The 24,765-nt window shown below is 40.3% G+C and overlaps 1 pseudogene; it reads left to right on the top strand.

Moving 5' to 3' along the window:
* The first annotated feature begins 13,391 nt into the window (after window positions 1–13,391).
* LOC122310201 lies at window positions 13,392–23,715 on the top strand (annotated as a pseudogene).
* The last annotated feature ends 1,050 nt before the right edge of the window (window positions 23,716–24,765 follow it).

Below are 24,765 nucleotides of genomic sequence, written 5' to 3'. Positions count from 1 at the left end.
ATCCATACATCTGTGCATACATACATCCATACATATATGCACAAACATACACAGACTCTTGCATACACATACACACACAAACACAAACATACATACATAAATACATGTGCATATACACACATTGTGATGACCCGCTTTTACGTGTATTTTCACTGAAGGGTTGTTTTTAATTTAATTAATATATTGGTTTATTTATTTTAAATTATTGTATTTTAAAATGGTTTTTAATTTATTTGATGTTGTGTTTTATTTCTTTTAGTCGTTTTTCAGTTTTTAATCTCGTTTCGGCGGATTTGTTTTGTTTTTCCGGAGTGAGGATTGGACCTCATTTCTTTCCTACATCTCTTTTTCCCTTTTTTCTTTTTTCCCTTTTTCTCTTTTCTTTTTTTTTTCTTTCTTTTCTTTTACTTCTTCCTCTTTCCCGTGCGTTCCGTCCGTCTCTCTCTCTCTCCTGTCCCACGCCGTAAACAGCTCACCCCTCAACCCACCGCCGTTTGGCCGCCGTGCGGCACACCACCCCCACCGGTCGAACCCCCTCCCTCCGGTGAACCACCCCACAAAATCCCACCACCATCGGAGCCACCGTTTAGCCGAAAATCCACCTTCAAGCCGAGCGGATTTTGCCCCGATCCGCCGCTGTCGCTCCACCTCCGGCCACCACCTCTTCACCACTTCATCACCGGTCCCTTGCCATCCTAACCCACCCTTTTCCGGCCTCCAGTAGTCACCGGAACAGCTCCCACGAGCTAGCTTTCCATTTTGGGAAATCCGGCCATCAACCACCATTTTCGCCGCCACCCACGGCCAAACTTCACTTCCACTAGCTTCATAATCATCCTTAGACCATTCCCTATCAATCCCGAGCCTTGGTTTGTCACCGTTCAAAAGTGGGTATTTCACAACCCACTGCCACAGTGAAATTTCACTGTTACGTTGCTTTTCTTCCACCGTTTGCAACACCGCGAGCTTTCTAAAAATACCGTATAGCGTTGTAAGTATTTTCCAAACCGTACTTTCAGATTTAAATATATATTGCTCATTCAATATTTATTTGTTGTTGGTTGGTTGATTCCGGACTGAGTCCATGGAGTTCGGGGGTCGGATGGATTGAGGACGGAGTTGCTTGGGTTGGTTATTTGTGATTGCTGGATTTATTTGAGCCATGTGGCGTGAGTTGCATATTGTGTGTATACATGCATTTTATTTATTTGAGAAAATCATGTTTTATTGGCGTATGTGGTTTTTGGGTGCGTGTGTCTCACGAGCCCAAGCCGGGATGGGTTATTATCTCGATGGAGCTCCTCTGGTCACTCGGGAGTGGATAATACTGAGTGACATCCCCTGGGTTGTCGCAGAGCGACGACCGGATCGCACAATACGGTAACGCTGTCGTGTCGACTCCGTGGTCCTTCGAGTGGCGGGGACTAGAGGATGGCCCGGCCCGGTACGCGCAGGGCGCGAGTCTGGGCATCACTCGTGTAGGTGTCACATGCGTAGACGTTACCTGCGGTGTGGCACAGAGCCAGGTGTGCGGATGATCCCTAGGGGAGATCATGGTGCGTGCATAATCGGAATGTTTGGTTTGAGTTGGATATGGGCCACTGGTTTCTTTTGGCGTGATAATTGGAAAGGTTATGTTTTTGGGCCAAATGGGTTTTGGCGTGCGTGGAAAAATTTATGGTTTTATGGGACATGTGTATTGCTTTATGTCATGCATGCTGTGTGAGTTTTATATGTTTTTATCTGGTGGTGTTTGGGTTTTACTTACCTGCGGTACCATTTTTGGTACCGTAGATTTTGGTGCAGGTTTCGAGGAGGAGGAGGAGGCTGAGCCCGAGGATGAGGCTCCGCCGGGATTCTGAGTTGGAGTTATGCTTTATAGTTGGCTTTGAAACTACGTTTGTATCTTGTAATGTTTTAATATGTATGTTTTAAAGCAGCTTGTATTACATTAAGAAAAATTCTGGTACTTAGTTATATGACCTTCGTTATCCGCTGCGTTTCCCTTTGCACATTTGTTGCTCATACACACACTTGGCACTCGTCGATAGGGTGGTGAGCCGGGTTGTCATCATCCGGACGTCTTGATTTCCCCGTATCCGTGCGTGGGGATTTGGGGGCGTCACAGGTGGTATCAGACCGGTTTGGCTCTGGGTAAAACCACATGTCCCGTAGGTAGTACCAGAATGTTTTTAAAGTTATGTTTTAAAATTTATTTTAAGTAAAGTTGCTATTTGACATGTTTTATTTGTTTTATTTGTTTGAACTTGTTTGCTTATTTTTATTTATTTGGTTATGTTATTGCATGCTGGTTTCTTTCATTTCTTGCCATGTGGTTTTGTGTTTTTGGTTTTATGTTGTTGGTTTTATTTGTTTTTCTTAAAGGGGGTCAAAGGTTGTGTTGTGGCAGGAAGGCGGTATAATCGAGGATACTATTATTAGGCATGAACATTTAGTGTAGTAGGCTTGAATTTTTAGCGATGTGGTTTGCTTGTATGATGTTGAGGTATGAAGGGACTGTCATGGTTTAGGCAATCTTTGTAAGGTGGGAACTCACATAGCAATGAGGAGAGGAATTAACTTTAAGTCGCTTAAGATGATTGAGGTCAAGGTTTTGTAGAATATATGTAACGAGACTATAGTTTAGGAGAGTGTAGGTTCAACGAACTTTAAGGATATGTCTAAGGGAATTTTATTTAAGGTTTGGGGTCTTTCGCCGCTGTGACCTGGCAGCGCTTCAAGAAAGAGTTTAATGATCGCTTCTTTCCCGCTTCCGTGAGGTGGCAAAAAGGCAAGAGAGCTCTCAAGCCTGGTCCAAGGGAGCATGACAGTGGAACAGTACGCCCGAAGATTTATAGAACTTGGGCGATTTGCTCCCCACCTCATCGCCACAGAGGAAATACGAGCCGAGCGTTTCCAAGAGGGTCTACGTCCTGATATACGCCGTATGGTGGTCAGCCATTGGATATCCACTTTTCAGGAGTTAGTGGATGTGGCCACCCTTATAGAGCGAGAGAATAATCTGAGTATGGGCTCCCCCTCCAGGATATAAGAGGCGGAGTTTTTCTGGTGAAGGAAGTAGTTCGGGGTTCGCCTCAGAAATTTGTTCAGCGGACTGGAACTCGACCGCAAGCGTCCTCAAGTGTTCGTATGGAAGGACGAGTGCCAATTTGCAGAATTTGTAATAGAGCTCATGAGGGCGAGTGTCGGCTAAGTGGTGGACCCTAGTGTTACCGATGCGACCAAGTGGGACATATTGCTCATGAGTGCCCCGTTAGAGTTCAAGGAAGCCGTGGAACTTGTCGCAGTGATAGAACTAACCAGAGGCTTTTAGGTCGGGCTCGAATGTACGTAGTGACTCTTGGTACCATGGGAGGTGAGGCTGCGGAGACTCAGAATGCTGGAGTCATGGCAGGTAGGGGTCTAATCTAATCTTTAGTGATGAACGCCTTGTGTGGTTTGTTTTTATTATCGAGGTTTAGAGAGAGTGGCATGATCTGGGTGATCTTTTAGGGAAGTAGAATAATTGAGTTATTTGGTTCCGTGGAGTTTATGAAGTGGTCTATAACGTAGTAGGTTGTAAGTTCAACAAATTTCGATGTTAGATTTTATGAAATTTCAGCAAAGTTTTAAAGTTTGGGGCCTTATAGAATTTAGGAAAATAAGTTTATGGTAATTAAGGTGTTAGGTTCGACAAGCTTTGGGGGGAAATAATTCAATTTTGAGTTTTAGATTTCATGATTTGGATGAGTAATTTGGTGGCAATTGGGGCTTTAGATTTTACAAGCTTTTAAGGTGAATGTTTTGGATTAAAGCCACCAATATTGAGAATTTTAGAAAATGATTTATTATCTACTAATGTTTTGGAATTTGAAAGATTTGGGAGTCGATTGTTCTATTATGGGATGTAAGTTCTTTGATCTTAGAAGTTTCGAAAGATGATTCTTATTTGATTTAAGGTTTTAGAATTGCAGAGTCGAAGGACTGATTTATAATAAGAATTGAGTTCTTAGTTTTACAGACTTAGTGCTATAGCTTGATCTACTCTAGTGAGTGATTAGTTTGTAATCATTAAAAATGGGGTTGATTCGAGTTGAGTTATTGATATGAAAATTTTTCTAGAGTAGATTCCTTTGAGGATTGGAAGTAATGATCTAGTTCGTGTATTTCTTTGAGGATTGAAGATATCGAGCTAGTTTAGAAAATAATTATTGTTGACTCGAGGTTGTAGTGGCAGATTTTAGGAAATGATTCTATCGATTCGAAAGATATAGGTCCATCAGAGTGTTGGAAATAGTAGATTTTGTGTTGGTATTAAATACGATTGAATTTGAGGCTATACGATCCGTAGACTTTGGGAATGGATTCTTAGCAGGTTTAAGGTCATTCTCGGTACCAAACTTTAAGCAATGGCTAGTTGCTAATTTAAGGATATAAGTTGAGTAGATTCAGGAATGATTCTTGCTGAGTTGAGGATATAAGTCCAGATGATGGAAATGTGATAATGGATAACTTGTACGTTTGAATGATTTGTGGTGTTGGCTAAGAGTACATGAGATCGATGAGTAGTAATGGTAAGTGCGTATGGATTTCAGGGAGTGCTGGTCCTAGTCTCATCTAATTTTTGGCTTGGTAGGAGTTGAAGAGGAATCTGTGTGGTAATATTAAATTCAAGAGATTTTGGCTTTGAGTTGTTTGGTAAGTTGAACGGAATGTGCAGTCGAAGCGGGTTACTCATTGGGATGATGATTTGAAACGACTGTTGTGTTTATCTTGGGAATTAATTGTAACTTGAAGTCATAGGAATTTAAATTGGTGAGGCTATACTTTTCTTTGGAGATCAAGTATCTAGTTGGGAGAATTGGAGATATGGTTATTTAACTTGAAAAGAGATCGTTAGGTCACCATGTGTGGTGTATGAAGTAATAAATCTTGAAAGTTGAAACTTATGCATCAACGGTGGGTAGCATAATCACAAGTATGAAGTAATAAAGCATTAGGATCCATGAGTGTTGTTTAATAGTTTTGATGGATTGAAGATTTAAACAGTATGACCTGTCTTGAGATTTATTTGTGAAGTGCTATTGAAGGAATTAGTTGTGCTAAAACTAGAGTTTTTGAGAGTACAAGTAGGTGGGTGAGTCACCAAGAGCGTTTCGATTATGTCTAGTGACTCACTCAAAAATGAGTAGCATTAATGCTATCCCAAGTGCAGGAGGATATCGTGTAATAATTAGGAATAAATTCCTAGATCGTCTCCTCAGGGAAAAGTTGCTTAAAATTAAACTTGTTGAAAAATGTGAAAAACTTCACAAAAAGAAAATAATATGATGGTATATGCAATGGATGAAAAAGGGTACTAGTCATGGACTAGATTCATGTCTTTTGAATTTTTTTGTTTGTTGGATTGGAATGTAAAAGACTAATAAATTAAACTCAGAAATTAATAAAACTAAATTAAGCATTAAACTAAATTAGAAAGTAATTGACAAAACATGAACGGAAAATTTAAAATGCCCAAAACCAAGATTCTAGAATGGACGCTGCTACAGTCACCGTTGGTGGCTCCCGCTGGGAGCCACCGTTAGGCAAAAAATTTTTTTTGTTTTTTTTATTTTTTTTTTTCAAATCATTTTTTAATAGTTTTAAACATTTTAAAAAAATATAAAAAAATTATAATAATATTAAAAAAAAATTTCTTAATCATTAAGAAAAAGAAAAAATTAAAAAAAAAAATTTTTGGGCCAACGGTGGCCCCCAGCGGGAGCCACCAGCGGTGGCCATAGTGTTTTCCTTCTAGAATTCATCTTTGTGATTAAATCATGAATTCTCAAAATAACACATAACAGTTGCAATCACTAAGAAATGAAAACTTAAAGAAGTAAGAAAAATAAATAACACGAAATAAGTAAACAGAAACTCAAAAGTATTCTATAAACTTTAAACTGAAGTTAAATAAAATAGGGAACGAAAAATCTAAACGAAAACGTCCTTTCACGATTCGATTGAAATTTGAAACGAAAAGGAACAATTTCTTACGTATCACTCTTGAAAATTAATCTCTAAACCTTTAATAAAAACTCTATAACAATTCCTCTACTCTTCACGTATGATATTCAGAAAAATCAAAAACAAAAACAAAAGCTTAAAATCAAATCTTTCTTGCAATAAATTAAAATAACACAATTAATTTAGAACTTCTAAAACAATTCTTTATGAAACAAAATAGCACATTTGATTAAAAACTTCTAAAACAATTTCTTTTATTGTATGAAACAAACTAGTAATGAAACAAACTAGTAACTTAATGGAAATTAAAGTATTACACTTAATGAAATACAATTCTAGAACAAATATTAATACACTAAAAAATGCTAAAACAACAAAGCTTTGAAACTAAAAAGAGAAACAAATTTTCTTAAAACAAAAAGGAGCTAATTCTTTCAAATACATAACAGAAATTTGTGTGTATTGACAAGTGTTTTTCTAAGATTGAGTTGTCCTCAATTGTACTCCCATTCTACTCTAAAATGTTTTTTTTTTAAGCTTCGGTGTGCACCTCCTTTTATAGCCAAAAATCTTGGCTACTTCATCTCTCATTCAATTGGTTTTGCATTCACACCCAACAACCAAATCTTCAATCTTGCTTTCACACTCATTTTCGGCCTTGCATTCCTCTTTCTTTATTTTGTGTCTTGCATTGCATTCCTCTTTCTTTTGCCGTGTCTTCCATTGTTTTCCTCTTCAATTATTTTATTCAATTGGTTTAGTAATTCAAACTAAACAACAAAGTCCAACATGCCTAACTTCTTATTCAACTCTTGCCTAACTCCTTCCTAACTCCTTGTTCGGTTTCTTCATTGCCGACTTCCTCAATTTGTTTCTTCAATTTGTTATTCAATTTCAGCACATGTTCCTTCATTCACCTACTGCTTTGATCGGTCCAAATTCCCTCACAATTCATTCCAGCACATGTTCCTTCACTCACCCACACGGCTCCTTCCTTTGATTGCAAACTCAAGCACGGCTTCTTCCTTTGATTGCAAACTCAAGCAGCCGACTTCTTCCCTTTACAATCAACCAAAACAAATCCTATCCAATTAAATTATTCCAGCTTTCAACCCCAGAAAAATCAGCACATGTTTCTCTATTTTTTTCTTCTCATTTCGGTGAACAAAGCTGAATTTTTCTTCCTTCATTTCGGTTGGTTATAGCAGCTCTTTTTATTGCACCAATTCATCACATGTTCCTCATTTCGGTGGAGACCAATTGGTGGACAGCAGCTTCCTTCTTCTTCATATAGTTTCGGTGGACACAAAAACTTCTTGTTGGATTTGATTAAACTTGGTCTCTTGAAGCTCTAAGCCTATATTCATCACCATATATGCTTGGATCCATGATATCTTCATTAAATCACCTTTTTTTGTTGTAGAACAAAGGTCTGGAATAGGCATTGCATGAACAAATGGAAATGAAAAGTAGAGAATCAATAAAAGAGAAAGACTTAATCAAACATGCAAGATAAACAAAATATACATATATTTGAAGTATGTGAACTCATAACTCATGCACAAAGAGCAAAAATATGTGTCCAATGAACTGTGATCACGAAAATGAAGACATGTGAAGCCATTCCAATATCGACCTAGTTCAGTTTATTTTGTTTCTCAATTCTAGAGGAAAAGATCAGAATGCACAGTAATCAATAGTTGGTAGAATTCAAGCAGAAATTCATGCTTTTAATCAATTAAAATCACAACTTTGATTTATTCATTTTAACCATTTTTCTATTTAAAACCAATAATAATGTCATGATGAATTTAAAATACATTGGTTTTAAATAGTAAAAATGTGCAATATTTCAGCTCAATCATCTAGGTGATGTCAATGGTAGTTTCTAATGAGTTAGTTATTGCAAGATTAGATGTTATTCATAATATAGGTAATGAGTTTGAAGTATGGGATATCGGATAGAAGTTATAGGCGCTCTCGTTGGTTGGCCGGGAAGGACTTGGGCCTTTTGGAGATGTTTCTTATCTTTACAAGAGACATGTGTATTTTAGGATGATATTATGTGTTTTCAAATTGGGGCCTGGAGGTTGTTTAGTACTGGTTTCTGTCATCAATCAATGGATATATTTTTGTGGAATGTTGATTTTCGTTTGGGGCAGCGATGGCCAACCGAGGAAGGAGTGGAGATTTGTGGTTTTTGGAAGTATATGATTTTCTATGGAAATGTGGTAAAGGTTTTCTTGTGGTTAGGTGTGGATTGAGCTTGTATTTCATGATATTAATTTTTGAAGATATAGCCTTTATATATTTTGGTGAGTTATCAGAGTGCGCGCGAAAGCATGATTTTTTTGAAGATTCTTAAAAGTTCAAACTTTGTGTTGATTTTGAAGAATTAGTAGTGATTCAAAATTTTAATGGGAGATTAATCTTTTAGTCGTGCAATTTGGTTTTTGGATGGTTAACTTTGGAGGTGGCTATTAGGTTATCAAAGTTGGTATGGGATGAAAGCTTGGAAGGTCAAGCAAAGACGTCGTTGATATTAGTAATTTATGGTGAGAAGATAATAACCGTTGGATTTGTTGGGAGTTGTCGATGATATGTATCTCTCAGTTATGTTCAGAGTTGTATCCTGTATCTTTTTGGCGCTGGTAGTTGATCTTGCAAATTTCGAGGACGAAATTTGTTTTTAAGGGGGGGAGGATGTGATGACCCGCTTTTACGTGTATTTTCACTGAAGGGTTGTTTTTAATTTAATTAATATATTGGTTTATTTATTTTAAATTATTGTATTTTAAAATGGTTTTTAATTTATTTGATGTTGTGTTTTATTTCTTTAAGTCGTTTTTCGGTTTTTAATCTCGTTTCGGCGGATTTGTTTTGTTTTCCCGGAGTGAGGATTGGACCTCATTTCTTTCCTACATCTCTGTTTCCCTTTTTTCTTTTTTCCCTTTTTCTCTTTTTTTTTTTTTTCTTTCTTTTCTTTTTCTTCTTCCTCTTTCCCGTGCGTTCCGTCCGTCTCTCTCTCTCTCATCTCCCACGCCGTAAACAGCTCACCCCTCGACCCACCGCCGTTCGGTCGCCGTGCGGCACACCACCCCCACCGGTCGAACCCCCTCCCTCCGGTGAACCACCCCACAAAATCCCACCACCATCGGAGCCGCCGTTTAGCCGGAAATCCACCTTCAAGCCGAGCGGATTTTGCCCCGATCCGCCGCCGTCGCTCCACCTCCGGCCACCACCTCTTCACCACTTCATCACCGGTCCCTTGCCGTCCTAACCCACCCTTTTCCGGCCTCCAGTAGTCACCAGAACAGCTCCCACGAGCTAACTTTCCATTTTGGGAAATCCGGCCATCAACCACCGTTTTCGCCGCCACCCACGGCCAAACTTCACTTCCACTAGCTTCATAATCATCCTTAGACCATTCCCTATCAATCCCGAGCCTTGGTTTGTCACCGTTCAAAAGTGGGTATTTCACAACCCACGACCACAGTGAAATTTCACTGTTACGTTGCTTTTCTTCCACCGTTTGCAACACCGTGAGCTTTCTAAAAATACCGTATAGCGCTGTAAGTATTTTCCAAACCCTACTTTCAGATTTAAATATATATTGCTCATTCAATCTTTATTTGTTGTTGGTTGGTTGATTCCGGACTGAGTCCGAGGAGTTCGGGGGTCGGATGGATTGAGGACGGAGTTGCTTGGGTTGGTTATTTGTGATTGCTGGATTTATTTGAGCCATGTGGTGTGAGTTGCATATTGTGTGTATACGTGCATTTTATTTATTTGAGAAAATCATGTTTTATTGGCGTATGTGGTTTTTGGGTGCGTGTGTCTCACGAGCCCAAGCCGGGATGAGTTATTATCTCGGTGGAGCTCCTCTGGTCACTCGGGAGTGGATAATACTGAGTGACATCCCCTCTGCAACGACCGGATCATACGATACGGTAACGCTGTCGTGTCGACTCCGTGGTCCTTCGAGTGGCAGGGACTAGAGTGTGATGACCCGCTTTTACGTGTATTTTCACTGAAGGGTTGTTTTTAATTTAATTAATATATTAGGTTATTTATTTTAAATTAATGTATTTTAAATTGGTTTTAATTTATTTGATGTTGTGTTTAATTTATTTTAGTCGTTTTACGGTTTTTAATATCGTTTTCGGTGGATCGGTTTTTGGTCTCCGGAGTGAGGATTGGACCTCATTTCTTTTCTTTCCTCTTTTTCTTTTTCCCTTTTTCCTTTTCTTTTTCCTTCTTTTTGTTTCTTTTTGTTTCTTTTCTTCTTCTTTCTTCTCCTTTCTCTCCCGCGTACGCCAAACAGCCTGCTTTTCTCCTTCCCGTCGCCGCCCCTTTGACCGCCCAGTTCTCCCCCGTCCGGCCACCGTTTGGTGCACCGTCACCACCATTCTCTTCCCCTTCCACCATAGATCATCCCCACCAATTTTCAGAGCCATCGGACCAGCCGTTAGCTTTCGAGAGCCGCCGGAAGTCGCTGCACCTGCTCTGTTTTTGCCCCTGTCGCCGGTTGCTTTCGCAGCCCAGAACTGCCGCTCGCCGGCGGCGTGGCCTACACCACCCACCCAGTTTTCTTCCCCTCCCTCCGGCGCACCACCCCACCAAATCCCAGCCCCATCCGGCCAGCCGTTTGGCCGGAAAACACCATCAAAGCCCCACAGATTTTGCCTCGATCCGCCGCCGTCGCTCCACCTCCGGCCACCACCTCTTCACCACTTCATCACCGACTCCTTGCCGTCCTAACCCACCCATTTCCGGCCTCTAATAGTCACCGGAACAGTCCCCGTGAGCTAGCTTTCCTTTTTGGAAAATCCGGCCATCAACCTCCATTTCTGCCGCCACCCACGGCCAACCACCACTTCCAATAGCTTCATAATCATCCCTAGACCATTCCCTATCAATCCCAAGCCCTGGTTTGTCCCCGTCCAAAAGTGGATTTTTCACAACCCACGACCACAGTGAATTTTCACTGTAACGTTGCTTTTTCTCCGCCGTTTGCAACGCCGGGTGTTTTCTAAAATTACCGTATAGCGCTGTAAGTATTTTTCAAAACCCTACTTTCAGATTTAAATATATATTGCTCATTCAGTATTTATTTGTTGTTGGTTGGTTGATTCCGGACTGAGTCCGAGGAGTTCGGGGGTCGGATGGATTGAGGACGGAGTTGCTTGGATTGGTTGTTTGTGATTGCTTAATTTATTTGAGCCATGTGGCGTGAGTTGCATATTTTTGTGTATACATGCATTTCTATTTTATTTGTGTTATGTTTTATTGGCGTATGTGGTTGTCGGGTGCGTGTGTCTCACGAGCCCAAGCCGGGATGGGTTATTATCTCGGTGGAGCTCCTCTGGTCACTCGGGAGTCGATAATACTGAGTGACATCCCCTGGGTTGTCGCGGACCGATGACCGGATCGCATGATACGGTAACGCTGTCGTGTCGACTCCGTGGTCCTTCGAGTGGCGGGGACTAGAGGATGGCCCAGATGGTTCGCGCATGACGTGAGTCTGGGCATCACTCGTGTAGGTGCCACATGTGTAGACGTTACCTGCGGTGTGGTATAGAGCCATGTGTGCGGATGATCCCTAGGGGAGATCATGGCGTATGCATAATCGGTTTGTTTGTATGGTTATCGGATGCATGTCTCACGAGCCCAAGCCGGGATGGGTTATTATCTCGGTGGAGCTCCTCTGGTCACTCGGGAGTGGATAATACTGAGTGACATCCCCTGGGTTGTCGCGGAGCGATGACCGGATCGCACGATACGGTAACGCTGTCGTGTCGACTCCGTGGTCCTTCGAGTGGCGGGGACTAGAGGATGGCCCAGATGGTTCGCGCATGACGTGAGTCTGGGCATCACTCGTGTAGGTGCCACATGCGTAGACGTTACCTGCGGTGTGGTACAGAGCCATGTGTATGGATGGTCCCTAGGGGAGATCATGGTGCATGCTTAATTGGAATGTTTGGTGTGAGTTGGACATGGGCCCATGTTTTCTTTTGCGTGCGTGGAGTTATGGTTTTATGGATCATGTGTATTGCTTCTTGTCGTGCATGCTGTGTGAGTTGTATATGCTTTTATCTGGTGGTGTTTGGATTTTACTTACCTGCGGTCCCATTTTTGGTACTGTAGATTTTGGTGCAGGTTTCGAGTATGAGGAGGAGGCTGAGCCTGAGGATGAGGCTCCGCCGGGTTTCTGATGTGGGAGTTGTGCTTTGTAGTGGCTTTGAAATCTACGTTGTATCTTGTAATATTTATTTATGTATTTCTTTTTTAACAGCTTGTAATATGTTAAGAAAAATTCTGGTACCTAGTTTAATGACTTCCGTTATCCGCTGCGTGTTTCTCTCTGCACATTTGTTGCTTTTACACACACTTGGCACTCGTCGATAGGGTGGTGACCCGTGTTGTCATCATCCGGACGTCTGGATTTCCCCGTGTCCGTGCGTGGGGATTTGGGGGCGTCACAGATGGTATCAGAGCGGTTTGGCTCCGGGTAAAACCACATGTCCCGTAAGTAGTACCAGAATATTTTTAAAGTTATGTTTTAAAATTTATTTTAAGTAAGGTTGCTACTTAACGTGTTTTATTTGTTTTATTTGTTTGAGCTTGTTTGCTTGTTTTTATTTAGTTGTGTTATTGTATGCTGGTTTCTTTTGTTTCTTGCTATGTGGTTTTGTGTTTTTGGGTTTTGGTTTTATGTTGTTGGTTTTTATTTGTTTTTCTTAAAGGGGGTCAAAGGTTGTGTTGTGACAGGAAGGCGGTATAATCGAGGATACTATTATTAGGCATGAACATTTAGTGTAGTAGGCTTGAAATTTTTTAGCAATGTGGTTTGCTTGTATGATATTGAGGTCAAGGTTTTGTAGAATTTATGTAACGAGGCTATAGTATAGGAGAGTGTAGGTTCAACGAACTTTAAGGATATGTTTAAGGGAATTTTATTTAAGGTTTGCGACCAGATATATGCAAAATGGTGGTTAGCCACCGGATATCCACTTTTCAGGATTTAGTGGATGTGGTCACTCTTGTAGAGCGAGAGAATAATCTGAGTATGGGCTCCCCTCCAGGACATAAGAGGCGGAGTTTTTTCTGGAGAAGGAAGTAGTTCGGGTTCGCCTCAGAAGTTTGTTCAGCGGACCGGGACTCAATCACAAGCAGCCTCGGGAGTATGTATGGGAGGACAGGTGCCAATTTGCAGAATATGTAATAGAGCTCACGGAGGCGAGTGTCGTCTGGGTAGTAACCAATGTTTTGAATGCGGCCAGACGGGGCATCTTGCTCGTGAGTGTCCTAGTCGAGTTCAAGAAAGCCGTGGAGCTCGTCGCAGTGATAGAACTAACCAGAGGCTTTTAGGTCGGGCTCGAATGCACGCAGTGACTCTTGGTACCGTGGGAGGCGAGGCTACGGAGACTCAGAATGCTGGAATCATGGCAGGTAGAGGTCTAATCTAATCTTTAGTGATGAACGCCTTGTGTGGTTTGTTTTTATTATCGAGGCTTAGAGAGAGTGGCATGATCTGGGTGATCTTTTAGGGAAGTAGAATAATTGAGTTATTTGGTTCTGTGGAGTTTATGAAATGGTCTTTAATGTAGTAGGTTGTAAGTTCAACAAATTTCGATGTTAGATTTTATGAAGTTTCGACAAGTTTTAAAGTTTGGGGCCTTATAGATTTTAGGAAAATAAGTTTATGGTAATTAAGGTGCTAGGTTCGACAAGCTTTGGGGGGGAAATAATTAAATTTCGAGTTGTAGATTTCGTGATTCGGATGAGTAAATTGGTGGCAATTGGGGCTTTAGATTTTACAAGCTGTTAAGGTGTATGTTTTGGATTAAAGCCACCAATCTTGAGAATTTTAGAAAATGATTTATTATCTATTGATGTTTTAGAATTTGAAAGATTTGGGAGTCGATTGTTCTATTATGGGATGTAAGTTCTTTGATCTTAGAAGTTCCGAAAGATGATTCTTATTTGATTTAAAGTTTTAGAATTGCAGAGTTGAATGACTGATTTATTATAAGAATTGAGTTCTTAGTTTTACAGACTTAGCGCTGTAGCTTGATCTACTCTAGCAGGTGATTAGTTTGTAACCATTAAAATGGAGTTGATTAGAGTTGAGTTATTGATATGAAAATTTTTCTAGAGTAGATTCCTTTGAGGATTGGAAGTAATGATCTAGTTCGTGTATTTCTTTGAGGATTGAAGATATCGAGCTAGTTTAGAAAAGGATTATTGTTAACTCGAGGTTGTAGTAATAGATTTTAGGAAATGATTTTTATCGGTTCGGAAGAAATAGATCCCTCGAGGTTTTGGAAACAATAGTTTAATTGTTGGTATTGAATTCGACTGAAGTTGAGACTGAAGATGAGACCTCATGTTCTGGAGACTTTTAGGAACGGATCATTAGTAGGTTTAAGGTCATTTTCAGTATAAAGCTTTAAGCGATAGCTATTTGCTGATGTTAAGGGTATAAGCTAAGCAATTATAGGAATGATTCATGTTGATTTGCGGATATAAGTCGGGATGATGGAAATAGTAGTAATGGACTATTTGTGTGTTGGAATGACTATTGGTTTCGGCTAAGGACGTATGAGATCGACACGTGATAGTGGTGAATCGATTGGAGTGTTCAGTCGAAACGTGTTACTCAATGGAATGTTGGTTGGCAATACTTGGTATAGCTCGAGGTTATAGTGACAGGTTTTAGGATTGATTCATACCGAGTTGAGGATAATAGATGATGCAGGTTTTGGAAAATGAATTTTTGTTTATTTTGAGGATAAGGTATGGATTTCGGAGAGTACAAATCCTAGTCTCTTTTTGGCTTTGAATTGTTTGGTAAGTTCATCAGGATGTGCAGTCGAAGGGGGTTACCCTTTGGGATGATGGTTTGAAACGACTGTTGTGTTTATCTTGAGAATTAATTACAACTTGAAGTCATAAGAATTTAAATTGGTGAGGCTATACTTTTCTTTGGAGATCAAGTATCCAGTTGGGAGAATTGGGGATATGGTTATTTAACTTGAAAGAGATCGTTAGATCACCATATGTGTTGAATGGAGTAATGAATCTTGGAAGTTGAAACTTGTGCATCAACGGTGGGTAGCATAATCATAAGTATGAAGTAATAAAGCAGTAGGATCTTTGAATGTTGTTTAATAGTTTTGATGGACTGAAGATTTAAACAGTATGGCCGATCTTGAGATTTAATTGTGAAGTGCTATTGAAGGAATTAGTTGTGTTAAAACTAAGTTTTTGAGAGTACAAGTAGGTGGGTGAGTCACCAAGAGCGTTTCGATTATGTCTAGGTGATGTCAATGGTAGTTTATAGTGAGTTAGTTATTGCAAGATTAGATGTAAATCAAAATGTTGGAAATGAGCTTGAAGTGTGGGATATCGGATAGAGGTTATAGGCGCTCTTGTTGGTTGGCTGGGAATGACTTGGACCTTTTGGAGATGTTTCTTATCTTTGCAAGAGACGTGTATTTCGGGATGATATTATGTGTTTTCAAATTGGGGCCTAGAGGTTGATTAGTACTGGTTTCTATCATCAATCAATGTATGTATTTTTGCGAAATGTTGGTTTTCGTTTAGAGCAGCGATGGCCAACTGAGGAATGAATGGAGATTTGTGGTTTTTGGAGGTATATGATTTTCTATGGAAAGGTGGTAAAGCTTTCTTGTAATTAGGTGTGGATTGAGCTTATACTTCATGATATTAATTTTGAGGACATAGCCTTTATGTATTTTGGTGAGTTATCAGTGCGCACGCGAAAGCATGATTTTTGGAGATTCTTAGAAGTTCAAATTTTGTGTTGATTTTGAGGAATTAGTAGTGATTCGAAGTTTTAATGAGAGATTAATCTTTTGGTCGTGCAAATCTTATTTATTGATGGTTAATTTTGGGAAGTGGCTATTAGGTTACCAAGGATGGAATAAGATGAAAGTTTGGAAGGCAAAACAGAGACGTCGTTGATATTAGCAATTTATGGTGTGAAGATAATAACCTTTGGATTTGTTGGGAGTTATCGATGATATGTATCTCTCAAATATGTTCGGAGTTGTATCTTGTATCTTTTTGGCGCTGATGGTTGATCTTGCAAATTTCAAGGACGAAATTTGTTTTTAAGGGGGGAGGATGTGATGACCCGCTTTTACGTGTATTTTCACTGAATGGTCGTTTTTAATTTAATTAATATATTAGGTTATTTATTTTAAATTAATGTATTTTAAATTGGTTTTAATTTATTTGATGTTGTGTTTAATTTATTTTAGTCGTTTTACGGTTTTTAATATCGTTTTTGGCGGATCGGTTTTTGGTCTCCGGAGTGAGGATTGGACCTCATTTCTTTTCTTTCCTCTTTTTCTTTTTCCCTTTTTCCTTTTCTTTTTCCTTCTTTTTCTTTCTTTTTCTTTCTTTTATTCTTCTTTCTTCTCCTTTCTCTCCCGCGTACGCCAAACAGCCTGTTTTTCTCCTTCCCGTCGCCGCCCCTTTGACCGCCCAGTTCTCCGCTGTCCGGCCACCGTTTGGTGCACCGTCACCACCATTCTCTTCCCCTTCCACCATAGATCATCCCCACCAATTTTCAGAGCCATCGGACCAGCCGTTAGCTTTCGAGAGCTGCCGGAAGTCGCTGCACCTGCTCTGTTTTTGCCCCTGCCGCCGGTTGCTTTCGCAGCCCAGAACTGCTGCTCGCCGGCGACGTGACCTACACCACCCACCCAGTTTTCTTCCCCTCCCTCCAGCGCACCACCCCACCAAATCCCAGCCCCATTCGGCCAGCCGTTTGATCGGAAAACACCATCAAAGCCCCACAGATTTTGCCTCGATCCGCCGCCGTCGCTCCACCTCTGGCCACCACCTCTTCACCACTTCATCACCGACTCCTTGCCGTCCTAACCCACCCATTTCCGGCCTCTAATAGTCACCGGAACAGTCCCCGTGAGCTAGCTTTCCTTTTTGGGAAATCCGGCCATCAACCTCCATTTCCGACGCCACCCACGGCCAACCACCACTTCCAATAGCTTCATAATCATCCCTAGACCATTCTCTATCAATCCCAAGCCCTGGTTTGTCCCCGTTCAAAAGTGGATTTTTCACAACCCACGACCACAGTGAATTTTCACTGTAACGTTGCTTTTTCTCCGCCGTTTGCAACGCCGGGTGTTTTCTAAAATTACCGTATAGCGCTGTAAGTATTTTTCCAAACGCTACTTTCAGATTTAAATATATATTGCTCATTCAGTATTTATTTGTTGTTGGTTGGTTGATTCCGGACTGAGTCCGAGGAGTTCGGGGGTCGGATGGATTGAGGACAGAGTTGCTTGGATTGGTTGTTTGTGATTGCTTAATTTATTTGAGTCATGTGGCGTGAGTTGCATATTTTTGTGTATACATGCATTTCTATTTTATTTGTGTTATGTTTTATTGGCGTATGTGGTTGTCGGGTGCGTGTGTCTCACGAGCCCAAGCCGGGATGGGTTATTATCTCGGTGGAGCTCCTCTGGTCACTCGGGAGTGGATAATACTGAGTGACATCCCCTGGGTTGTCACGGAGCGATGACCGGATCGCACGATACGGTAACGCTGTCGTGTCGACTCCGTGGTCCTTCGAGTGGCGGGGACTTGAGGATGGCCCAGATGATTCGCGCATGACGTGAGTCTGGGCATCACTCGTGTAGGTGCCACATGCGTAGACGTTACCTGCGGTGTGGTACAGAGCCATGTGTGTGGATGGTCCCTAGGGGAGATCATGGTGCATGCTTAATTGGAATGTTTGGTGTGAGTTGGACATGGGCCCATGTTTTCTTTTGCGTGCGTGGAGTTATGGTTTTATGGATCATGTGTATTGCTTCTTGTCGTGCATGCTGTGTGAGTTGTATATGCTTTTATCTGGTGGTGTTTGGATTTTACTTACCTGCGGTCCCATTTTTGGTACTGTAGATTTTGGTGCAGGTTTCGAGTATGAGGAGGAGGCTGAGCCTGAGGATGAGGCTCCGCCGGGTTTCTGATGTGGGAGTTGTGCTTTGTAGTGGCTTTGAAATCTACGTTGTATCTTGTAATATTTATTTATGTATTTCTTTTTTAACAGCTTGTAATATGTTAAGAAAAATTCTGGTACCTAGTTTAATGACTTCCGTTATCCGCTGCGTGTTTCTCTCTGCACATTTGTTGCTTTTACACACACTTGGCACTTGTCGATAGGGTGGTGACCCGTGTTGTCATCATCCGGACGTCTCGATTTCCCCGTGTCCGTGCGTGGGGATTTGGTGGCGTCACAGGGGATGGCCCGGCCCGGTACGCGCAGGGCGCGAGTCTGGGCATCACTCGTGTAGGTGTCACATGCGTAGACGTTACCTGCGGTGTGGTACAGAGCCAGGTGTGCGGATGATCCCTAGGGGAGATCATGGTGCATGCATAATCGGTTTGTTTATATGGTTTTCGGGTGCGTATCTCACGAGCCCAAGTCAGGATGGGTTATTATCTCGGTGGAGCTCCTCTGGTCACTCGGGAGTGGATAATACTGAGTGACATCCCCTGGGTTGTCGCAGAGCGACGACCGGATCGCACGATATGGTAACGCTGTCGTGTCGACTCCGTGGTCCTTCGAGTGGCGGGGACTAGAGGATGGCCTGGCCCGGTACGCGCAGGGCGCGAGTCTGGGCATCACTCGTGTAGGTGTCACATGCGTAGACGTTACCTGCGGTGTGGCACAGAGCCAGGTGTGCAGATGATCCCTAGGGGAGATCATGGTGCATGCATAATCGGAATGTTTGGTTTGAGTTGGATATGGGCCACTGGTTTCTTTTGGCGTGATAATTGGAAAGGTTATGTTTTTGGGCCAAATGGGTTTTGGCGTGCGTGGAAAAATTTATGGTTTTATGGGACATGTGTATTGCTTTATGTCATGCATGCTGTGTGAGTTTTATATGTTTTTATCTGGTGGTGTTTGGGTTTTACTTACCTGCGGTACCATTTTTGGTACCGTAGATTTTGGTGCAGGTTTCGAGGAGGAGGAGGAGGCTGAGCCCGAGGATGAGGCTCCGCCGGGATTCTGAGTTGGAGTTATGCTTTATAGTTGGCTTTGAAACTACGTTTGTATCTTGTAATGTTTTAATATGTATGTTTTAAAGCAGCTTGTATTACATTAAGAAAAATTCTGGTACTTAGTTATATGACCTTCGTTATCCGCTGCGTTTCCCTTTGCACATTTGTTGCTCATACACACACTTGGCACTCGTCGATAGGGTGGTGACCCGGGTTGTCATCATCCGGACGTCTCGATTTCCCCGTGTCCGTGCGTGGGGATTTGGGGGCGTCACACACACACATATACATATGGATGCGTGATAGAGTTTGAAGAAGAGGAAATTGGAGTAAAGGTAATGATCTTAAAAATATTTGAGTTATTGTTATATTTTTTTGGTTCACTTTTTATCAAAAACATGACTTGATTTTTTTTTTTTTTTTTTTTTTGAGTTTCAGACAAATAGTCAAGGCTTTTTTGGTTTCTTTGTCTTCTTCAATTGGTTCTTTTGCCATCTCATGTTATCATCTCTTGTGCACTTTTACTATTTCAGGTATATCCTCCGTCCCAGACAAATTTACCTTAGTAGTTTAATCTAGTTCATTTCAAATTTTTTTACCATAGTTAACTATTTTAATCCTTTAAATTTTTTACAATAATTCAAATGATTGAAACTTTAATGAGATTTATATTATCAATTAATATGAAACATTAAATTTAATTGTTTCACTTACAAAAGAAGCACTTTTTTATATTGTATATTATATTAGAATTAGTAGATATTATCTTATTACCAAGTATTTTATTTTAATAGATGTTATTTTTTCAAGGCGTCGAGACAATTTAATCGCAAAAGCTTTGGATAGCAGAACAAAAGGCGGTATCTATATATATTTTAATCAACTCAACTATGCATTGCAAGGTGAGTAGTTATCTACGATTTTTTTACTTTTTTCTGTTTTACTACACATATTTTGGTACTCTCATCTAATTCAATTCTTAGGTTTCATACTAACGATATTTTAAAATAAATGAAACGAATGTCGTTTACAACAGAAAGACGATTGCTGCGGAATGAATGACTCATCCAAGGTTAGTAAATTAATCACTCTCTTAAACTTTTGTATTCCATAAACGATACACACACAAATACATAAACACATACATACATATAGACATACAAACACGCGCGCACACACACATACGCATACATACATACATACATACATACAACATACATCCATACATCTGTGCATACATACATCCATACATATATGCATACACACACATACACTGATGAACACATACATACATACACGTACAAACATACACATACTCTTGCATACACATACACACACAAACACAAACATACATACATAAATACATGTGCATATACACATATGGATGCGTGATAGAGTTTGAAGAAGAGGAAATTGGAGTAAAGGTAATGATCTTAAAAATATTTGAGTTATTGTTATATTTTTTTGGTTCACTTTTTATCAAAAACATGACTTGATTTTTTTTTTTTTTTTTTTTTTTTTTTGAGTTTTAGACAAATAGTCGAGGCTTTTTTGGTTTCTTTGTCTTCTTCAATTGGTTCTTTTGCCATCTCATGTTATCATCTCTTGTGCACTATTACTATTTCAGGTATATCCTCCGTCCCAGACAAATTTACCTTAGTAGTTTAAATTCAGTTCATTTCAAATTTTTTTACCATAGTTAACTATTTTAATCCTTTAAATTTTTTACAATAATTCAAATGATTGAAACTTTAATGAGATTTATATTATCAATTAATCTGAAACATTAAATTTAATTATTTCACTTACAAAAGAAGCACTTTTTTATATTTCACTTAGAAGAGTAGTCAGTGAAACTATATATAGATTTATTACGTGATGGCCTAAGACCAGATCAATTTACAATAGCAAGTGTTTTAAGAGCTTGCTCATCTCTTAAAGGAGGCTTGTATCTCTGTAAACAGGTTCACGTTCATGCAGCAAAAACTGGAATCATCACTGACAGTTTTGTTTATACTGCCCTTATTGATGTATATTGTAGAAGTGGAAATATGGAGGAGGCAGAGTTTCTTTTTGAAAACAAAGGTGAAATTGATTTTGCATCTTGGAATGCAATGATGTTTGGGTACGTAATGAATAATGAGAGTCAGAAAGCATTGGAACTCTTCAGTCTGATTCATGAAACTGGAGAGAAGGCAGATCCAATTACTTTGGCAACGGCGGCTAAAGCCTGTTGTTGCTTGGTTGGGTTAGAGCAGGGGAAACAAATTCATGCTTATGCAATAAAAACCAGGTTTGACATAGATTTATGCGTTAGCAGTGGTATCCTAGATATGTATATTAAATGTGGAGACATGGAAAGTGCACACGTGGTTTTCACCCAAATCCCTGTGCCTGATGACGTTGCATGGACAACTATGATCTCAGGATGTGTGGAAAATGGAGATGAGGACTGTGCTCTTTCCATGTATCATCAGATGAGACTTTCAGGGGTGCAGCCTGATGAATACACGTTTGCCACCCTTGTCAAAGCCACCTCTTGTCTCACAGCATTGGAACAAGGGAGACAAGTTCACGCAAATGTTATAAAGTCGGACTATACTGTAGATCCTTTTGTCGGGACCTCACTTATTGACATGTATGCCAAGTGTGGGAACATTGGGGATGCATATCTTTTATTCCAGAGGATGAACATTAGGAACATTGCTCTGTGGAATGCTATGTTGGTTGGTTTAGCTCAACATGGAAATGCCAAAGAAGCCCTCAACCTTTTCGAAACTATGGAATCTAATGGTATTGAGCCAGATAAAGTAACCTTTATTGGAGTACTTTCTGCTTGTAGCCATTCTGGTTTAATTTCTGAAGCCTACAAGTATTTTGATTCAATGAGAAAAAATTACTGCATTAAGCCCGAGATCGAGCACTACTCTTGTCTAGTTGATGCGCTAGGCCGGGCAGGGCATGTTCAAGAGGCAGAAAAGTTGATTGTATCAATGCCCTTTGAAGCTTCTGCCTCAATGTATAGAGCTCTGCTTGGTGCTTGTAGGATTCAAGGGAACACAGATACTGGAAAACGTGTGGCAGAACAGCTATTGGCATTGGAGCCATCTGATTCGGCAGCTTATGTTCTCTTATCCAATATCTATGCTGCTGCAAACCAATGGGATGGTGTAACTGATGCTCGGAAAACAATGGAGAGGAAAAAAGTAAAGAAGGATCCGGGTTTCAGCTGGATAGATGTGAAGAATAGGGTGCACTTGTTTGTGGTGGATGATAGGAACCATCCACAAACTGATTTGATATATGATAAGGTGGAGGATGTGATAAAAAGGATCAGAGAAGAAGGATATGTCCCTGATACCGACTTTATGCTGCTTGATGTGGAAGAAGAGGAAAAAGAACGTGCCCTTTATTACCATAGTGAGAAGCTAGCTATAGCTTATGGACTCATAAGCACTCCTCCATCCTCTACTATTAGAGTAATTAAAAACCTTAGAGTTTGTGGAGATTGCCATAGTGCAACCAAGTATATCTCAAAGGTTTATCAGCGAGAAATTGTGTTGAGAGATGCAAATCGGTGTTTCGGAGATGGAATCTGCACTTGTGGTGATTACTGGTGATGTTGAATAGATCTTATTGTTTTTCTCTCAACTAATTCCAACCTAAAGATCCTTGGAGATTTTTTTCTAAATGCAGAGAGGAAATTGTAGTCAGACATTTGTGAGAATTACAATACATTTTTATTTTATTAATTAATAAATTTGTTTTGTAGTTGAAAAGAAGCATTTGATGAACTTTCAAACTTGCGTGTTTTCTGCATTTATATCAAACAGAGAAATCATCTTCCGGACTCGGCTCATTTATGGCATGTATACATATTTTATCGTGTACATGTTACTTGAAATATATTTGGTAAATTAATGTTTAAGTAATCATTGTTTAGAAATCAAAGGTATTCCCTGTACAAGGAAAATGTTTGGACCTTGAAAGTTTCTGAAAATATTTTAGAAAAGCCGATTTATCTAACCTACTCAGCACACTTGATGTGTACAACCCGGTTTAATCCAAGTCACGATTTCGGTTTTTTGCTCACGGTTCAACGAGTCCCTCTCTCGTGTTTCATGTCTTTGTTTCCTCCCTTCAAAACAGATCTGTTGTGGCTTAGGGGAGCTCTCATCATCAACATCTTCCGTCAGATACAGCGGCAAAACGAGTCCCCTTCGCGTCTTGTAACAATCAAGGTTGGAACTCTAGAGGCAGCGACGAAAGGGCTTGAGGAAGAAGATGAAATTTGAGGAAAGGGGCATGTGGGTGAGGTGAAGAGATGTCGTGCGTGTGAACTGAAGTGTAAAGTTGTAAACCGAAGTGGAGTCTGGTGCTCGATGGGGCTGGGTACTTCACATGGGTTGAATAATGTAAGGGCTAGGCCCAGAGTTGGTAGTTCTAAGCAGTGAGTTCATGGGTCCTGTGGGCCCTTTTTATCCATTTAGTATTTACTGCTTAATTCCTGTCATCAGTAATAGTCCATTAGTGTAATTGAGTCCAGTAATAGGCCCAGGGCCTCTTTCAATTCCTGAGTATTTGTATCGTAAGAGAAACATCTGGAAAGCATCTAAAAAGTAATGAAAACCTAATTTTCCTTTTTCTCTTTTCTCTCTCTATCTCTATTTTTTCTACCTAGAGATGCTCCCCTCGAAGAAAGCTTATTTTCTGTGACTTCGATATAGGTGTGTTACAAGTGGCATCTAGAGACTTGTCCTGTGAAAAAGATAATAGAAGGAATTAGATTGAATCAACTACAAGATGGGCTCAATGTCCTAAAAAAAGCTACAAATTTGCAATATCAAGAAATGAAAAAGTCTACTGATGCTAGGTTCTCTAGCATGGCGACACTAAAGAGGCAAAATAAGACCATAGTACAACAACTGGTCATTCTCACTACGGAAATGCAGAAAAGAAACCCTAGTAGCAGCCCTAACACTGAATCATCAAATGGAGCTCCACCAAGAGATGAATCAGGCAACCTACAGCAACAACAACAGGCCTATGCACACCAGACTTTTCAGCAACAACAACAAACCCATCCACATCAACAGCAATAGAACCTACACAACATACACATGGGTGAGATTCAGCCCAGAATAGTGAGGCTTGACTTCTCACTTTTCAGTGGAGATGACCCTGCAGGTTGGATTTATAAGGCTAACCTTTTCTTTATTTTTTACAACATCATTCCACAACACAGAGTACAGTTGGCCTCCTTTCACTTGGAGGGTAAGGCATTAATTTGGCTCTAGGATATGGAAGACAGTGGCCTCCTTTCACATGTGCTGTCTGATGCCTACATTTATAACACTAGGAAGTGTAATCATTATAACAATTAGAGATGAACATTTATTAATTAGTAATAATGTTCATTTACGATATAAGGTGAAGGAATTGGATCGTGATGAAGCTCTTTTGCTGTTTTGTTTGTATGCCTTCAAAAAAGAAAATCCTAATCATGATTTTGTCGAAATCATGGAAAATGTACTCCGTTACGTTGGGGGCCTTCCGTTGGCTTTAATGGTGATAGGCTCAAATCTATGTGGTAGGAACATTCATTATTAAAGAAGTGCTTTAAAAAAGTGCAAAATAATTCCTCCCAAAGATATTCTTGAAATGCTTAGAATAAGTTATGATGGCTTGGATGAA

This window comes from Carya illinoinensis, chromosome 5 (assembly GCF_018687715.1).
Source record: "Carya illinoinensis cultivar Pawnee chromosome 5, C.illinoinensisPawnee_v1, whole genome shotgun sequence".
Lineage (NCBI taxonomy): Eukaryota > Viridiplantae > Streptophyta > Magnoliopsida > Fagales > Juglandaceae > Carya > Carya illinoinensis.
Note: the sequence above shows the minus strand (reverse complement) of the source record. Positions and strands in the feature narration are given on the sequence as shown.